Raw genomic sequence first — 6,616 nt, forward strand, 5'->3', positions numbered from 1 at the left:
AAGGATTGTGCCTGCAATAAGTAGGTCAAACCAGGCTTAGAATGTGAGAGTGAAGTAGCCCTTACCTAACACCTCATGATCCTTTTGTTATTGTCATTTACCTTTCCAGTTTTACTCCCCTACAACCTTTTGAGACCCCCCCCCTCCCGCCCCCCCAGCTCACATACGCTTTACGAACAAGGAAAGTATACCTATTAAAGTGTATTTAAACCCAAGGCTTTTTTTTTTTTCCTTCAGTTTTCTCCCTGTGATTCGGCCAGTAAGCTATGCATGTTTGAGATAGTAGTTTGCCCGCAATCTGAGCTCCATATAGTGTCGCTTTGCAGCACCAGACCAACTTTTCTTTTTTCATGCTTCTTTATTGCCAATCCGTTACAAAACAGGGCATCTTGCTCTTCATCGGGCTCACTGGTGACTTGTATCAAACTTTAACAGTCTAAACAGGAAATATTTCATACAAGGCTGCTAGGCAAGCAGTATCAACAGGAACTACTCAAAGAATACTTGCTTCAAAAGGATACATAATATACAGTCAGGGTTGGATCTTTAAATACACTCTAAGAAAGCCTTTCGTTTCATGCTGTAAGATAGACATTTTAAATTACCCAAATTACAGCAATATATCTTCTTTCCAAATACAAGATTTATTTCCAACAATAAAAATACATAGGCTTCAACTTTCTCATGTGCAAATATTGTACCACTCCTTCATATGCATTAAAGTGACCGTAAACTATTAACAAAAATTAATCTTATTTGTGCATCACTCGAATGTAGATCCTCAAATCATCTCCAAATTGTTGCTGACACTGTCCTTCCTTCTAGAGGGTGGCTACTTTTGCTCCTCCTGGTCCCTGTGTGTGTTCTAGAGTAGCCACCGCTCCAAGCTCACTCCCGTGGTAGACCACAATCTCAATACAAATTGGCTAACTAAACATGACAAATCAAATAATTACCCTTTAGTTTTAACCATTTGGGTTATTGGTTAAGATGTTTCTATGCGTTTCGTGGATGTATGCTGGAGTTTAGGAGTTTACTGAGGCATTAAAAATGGAGTCGTGTAGCTGTAAGACCGAACTGCAACAGCAGAAACACAAGCGGAAGAGCACCACTTTGCTTGGTCCATGGCAATATGCTATTAGATATTCTGCAGAGTGACTATTGGCATATTGCTTTATCAAATTCCCTTAGTGCAAGAGTTCTCTAAAAGGGGTGTTGACAAGTTTGAACCTAGTTTCTTCATTATAAGTACATCAGTATTATATTGCTAAATTATCATCCAGTATGTATCTCCATGATGACTTTAATGCCACTTTTATTCTTGGATCTTTATTCTATGTAAAAGATACCTTGGTCGCCTCTGGGGTCTATTAATGTACATGCCCCCGCAGAGCCCACCTCCACCCAACATCAAATCGCAGTACCTATAAGAAAGCAAAAATCTAAAAGACAAATTGTTGCCTCACATGTATATTACGTCTGCTTGGTGAAGTATTAGGAGAAATGGGGTGTGTGACAGCATAATTAAATTTTAAGTGCAATAAAGAAAAAGGATTGAAAAAGAACTGGTATAGTGATGCGCACATACACATACATTAATATGAAAGTACATAGGGGGAATTGGTCAAACATGGAGCAGAGAAAATCTGGAGCAGTTGCCCAGAGTAACCAATCGGCTTCTCTATTCAGATTGTTCAGTTAAGCTTTTAAATTGAAAGAGAGAAGCTGATTGGTTGCCATGGGAAACAGTTCAAATCCCCTCATACTATATTTGTAGATACCCAAAGGTGTAAACATACATTCATGCATACATACAGTTTTCCAGCCATTCTCTCTGTAAAGATTGTTGCAGCAGCAACTGTTACTCCTCCATGGTGTGGATGTTATTCCTTTAAGTTTCCTGGGCTGTGCGATAAGCCAAGGTATGGGATGAAGACGGAGTAATCCAACACAATGCCGGTATCATGCCAGGCAGCACAATGCCAGGCAGGGGTCATTTTGGTCTGTGTGGTAATTTTCAGCCTTCATAGCACCAGTATATGTCTTATGTATATTGTACAACCTACCCTACTACTTACCTCGGTTCAGCGGGCATAACCAGGTGGCACTTTTGTCCTCTTCTGAAGCAGTGGGGCCATGCAGTACTACACAGGTATGTCCTAGTCTCCACAGGACCTAGAAAGGCCATCGGCTTTAAAACCCACGGGTGGGGGGGGGGGGAGGGCACAGAGAATGCAGCTTCTGCATCACATTGCACTCTGATATTGGGTAAGTGGAAGAGAGTTTAGGTTGTTTGTGTGTTTTGGGTGGGGAGTCATTAGGCTTAGGGAAGGTAAAAGTACAGATAGCCTTTAAATGTGCTGTAAGTTCTTTGAGAAGCTCCCTACATTTTTGGATTCCGTCTATGTTGCTTTCTTGCTGGAGATGCCATTAAAGCTGGTTATGGCCAATTTCAAGTAAAAAATACTTCTGGACTCTCGCCCCTCATTTGAGAGTGTGTACCCCCAGAGATACTTGAAGCCAGCCTGTTATTTTCACAAAATGTATATACAGGTTGAAATGTCTTCATTTATATTGTATGTGACAAACATTAGTGTATTATCATTACACAATTGGTTTACATCCAAAGAACAGACCCATCTTCCAGATAACACAAATCCTATAATTATTATTTTAAAAAAAAACCCATACAGGACGTGAATTGGAGTTTTTCTTATCCCCTTAGTTTCATGTTGAAATGCAGTAATTGAATTTGGCCATACACAGCTAGATCTTCTCTTGGTTCACCTATCCACAATAAACCACGTGAATGGTGAAATCTCTACTGCCATCTATTGTATCCTGCCTGAATACCCGATCGGTGACTGCATCTAATAATCTGATCATTTTAAACCAGACTGTCAATTTTACATAGAATTTGTTGAGCCCTGATGCTTGCAGGGCACACATATCCTAAATGTCTGCCAGTTCACTGGGAATCATCTAAAATTCTAGCTGCCTGTGGCCCGCATAAGTGCTATTAAGTCCTGCATGGTAATCTACTCATTTGTTCTCCATGTACTTCTCTGTTATATTACGAACAAGTTAAAATATAAAGCAACAGTTAGGTTCAAGATATAGGTATCTTTATCGATGGCTTTGCTAAGGATTTCTCACCATTTCTCCTACTCATTATATACAGATCTCTTGTTCACAATGTGTTGTAAACCAGTGCCCTTTTCTGCTGCCTTTGGCTGTGTAGCAGTGAGGTTGCTAAGTTGACTTCCTGTCAACATTAACTTTTATTTGATTTCCCTCTGTCTTTGAACATGGCTTGAACTGTGATTAACCAAGGCACAGTCACAGGACATGGTTGTCACATAAAAACTGTGAGCTGAACAGAGTTTAACGGCCCCGGAACTTAATTCTATCCACTAGCCTGAAGCTTGAAAAAACAATTTTTTTTCTTGGGGGATTGCCTGGCCTTTGCCGTTTTGCTTATTCTTGTGATTTGTAATTAAAGGGTAACTCCACTTTAAAAATATAAAAATGAAAAAAAATCTGTAAAATAATTAGTGACATTAAACCCTCAGATTTTTTAACGTAAACCAATACTGTAATGTGTGCCTTACTGTAATCCATGGTTGGTCGCTAACTAGCTGTGTCTATGTAAAAAAAAACAAAAAAACTTGTCTGACTAAAGAGGGGGCTCATTCTAATTGTCCCTCATGACAATCTACTGTTCATTGATAACATGAGGACATGGCATGTTTACTATAACTACAACTATGAATGAACAGGAGGTGATGTAGATCACTTCCCATTCATTCATAATTGAGGATATAGTCAACATACTGTAGTCAACATCAACATATGTCCTCAATTATCTACAAACACTCAGCGATCGCTGAGTGTTTGCTCTCGCTCTCCTTTGTCACACGCTGTCACAGGAGGCTGAGGGAGCAGTGCAGGGAGCAGAGCTCAGCTTCCTGTGACAGCGCTGTCTCCGCCCCCACACCGCTCTGACGGACTTTGATAGGGGGCTGAGCGGTGTGGGAGGAGAGACACAGGCAGCTCACATCACTCGCCTCTCCGGTTTCGGCCTGACAATTTTTTTAAATTTCGGTTTCTTTGCGGTTTTTACATTTGTATTTCGATGCACCTCTAAAAAAACTATTTTATAAAAGGTGGGAAAAAAGTCATTTTTGGTTTCAGCCTGACAAATTCTGCTGAGGGAGGTGCGTTGTAGCGCCATTCATTTCAATGGTACTCCCACCCACGGTGTGATTGCCTGCACTGGAACGCATAGATAAATAGATAGATAGATTTATTTGTCACATACATAATCGTACAAGTATGATATACAGTGAAATGCTTACACGACTGCAAGAAGGAGAGGGAGAAGTACAAGTAGAGAGAAGAATCAATAATAATATAAGACTTTTACATCACAAAATAAAATATCAATGTTAAAATTTAAATATTAAAAATTAAATTAGACTAAAAATGCAAATACAGTATGAAGTGTAAAGTGTGCGAGTGCTAACAGCAGCAATATGGAGTGAATGAATTAAGGTGGTGATCAGCAGTGTATTGACCTTTCTTTGACCATTCTTTTTAAAGTGCAGATGTGCAGTAAATGTGAGTATAAGAACATTTACCTAATCAGGCAGTAGAATGTATGTCTATATAGAGATCTGATTTGAGAGACCGTATAGCCTGAGGGAAGAAGCTTCTCAGTCTCTCTGTGTTGGCCTTCAGGGAGCGAAAACGCTTCCCAGACCTCAACAAAGAGAAAAGTCCATTATTGGGATGGCTGGGGTCCCTCACGATCTTCCTGGCCTTGGTCCAGCACCGCTTGCTGTTGATCGAATTCAGGTCAGGGAGTTTAGTTCGGATGATTCTGTCAGCTGATCGCACCACCCTCTGAAGAGCTCGCTGCTGTTCCCAAACCAGGTAGTGGTGTTTCCCATCAGGATGCTCTCTATGGTCTCTATAGTACTGCGATGCTGTGCGTTGCAGTACGATTGAAAAAATTGTGCATGCAGTTTTATTCTGAAGTAAACTTTCTTTGTAACACTGCATTTTGTGTATTTCATTTTAAATTAAGAATGGTATTTATTAAATTTTTATATCTGATCGAAAAAATAATCGGCCAACTAATCGATTATGAAAATAATCATTAGTTGCAGCCCTACACTTATCCAGCCCGAAGGAGTGACACAGTGAAAACACATGCTTTTTTCTCTGCTGTCTCTAGCCATAGTCTCTGGTGAGTTTTGGCCAACGGCTGGATCGTCGATGTGCCATAACCCTAATCAGGGTCTGGGAATTCTGGTGGACATCTTGCAGTTGCTTTTGGTTAGAGATATATTTGATATGTTGATTCAAATTGCCAACAACAATGCACAAATATAATGATAGTTTTAGGTCTAATCAACCGTTTTTTCCACAACCCTGCTCGATCACTCCACCTATGATTTCCTGTCAAATGGTACAGGTTGTAAAGAATGTTGTTTGCATCAGTTTTAGTAGCGGTTCCTTTGTAATAATAACTTCACTCCCCAGGTCTATTTATGCACCCCCTTCCAATATATGAAAAGTCATTTTTATTTTTGTATTCCTTGCTTTTCTTTCATGTGTGGCCCCGCTTCTCCAGCCGCTATTCTTGCCTAGGTGAGAATTACTATTATTATTATATAGGATTTATATAGCGCCAACAGTTTGCGTAGCGCTTTAAGATATAAGGAAGACATTACAATCACAATACAATTCAAGACAAGATGGTAAGGAGGGCCCTGCCCCTGAGGGCTTACAATCTAAAAGGGAGGGTCTAAGTGATACATGAGGAGGTAGCTGTGTTGGGGATGAATTGTTTGAGAACGTGATCGTTCAGTGGTTAGGTTGAGGTGGGATGTGACGTGTTCTTCTCCCACAGCGTCCTAGGATATCCACATCACATATACCAGGATGGTGCAGAAGCAGACACATGATGGGGGTTCTCTGCGGAACCTGAGATAGATGCCTTCTGATGGTGATATAGAAGAAACTGACAACGTTGGACCAGGGATGTTTCAAGGAATTGGCAGATCGCAGCAGGACAGTGCCGAGTATGTTTTCTGGTGAGAACCCAGCATAAAGCTGGCCATACACCTAGAATATCTGCAGAAAATCTATATCTTGCTAGTTGGCCCCGCTGGCTCTCAAAATACCTGAACAATGCCTGCATCCAATCAGATTGTTCAGGTATTTTGAGAGCCAGCAGGGCCGACTAGCAAGATACTAAAGCTTGGCCCAGTGGGAGATTCCTCCAACCACACAGTTTAGCGTAGATGGAGGGACCTGTTGCACTTTTTCCATCTGACCATAGAAAATCTGCAGATAATCTATAGGTGTATGACCAGCTTAACAGGTGCAAAGGGATGGAGAGAAAAAGCAAGCTGGGGGGTGACTCTTTAACCCCTTCGTGACTGACGACGTACAGTGTACGTCGCCAGCATCGGGGCTGTTTAAACAGACTCCCGGCGACTTTTGCCGCCGGGACTCTGTTTAAACTTGTAGAGCCGACTGTCGGCTTTACAACAGAAGCGATCCTGGCGACTTACCTGTCGCCAGATCGCTTCTGCGTCCCGAAGAA

The sequence above is a fragment of the Nanorana parkeri genome, unplaced genomic scaffold (genome assembly GCF_000935625.1).
Source record: "Nanorana parkeri isolate BGI_ZX_2015 unplaced genomic scaffold, ASM93562v1 scaffold264, whole genome shotgun sequence".
Taxonomy (NCBI): domain Eukaryota; kingdom Metazoa; phylum Chordata; class Amphibia; order Anura; family Dicroglossidae; genus Nanorana; species Nanorana parkeri.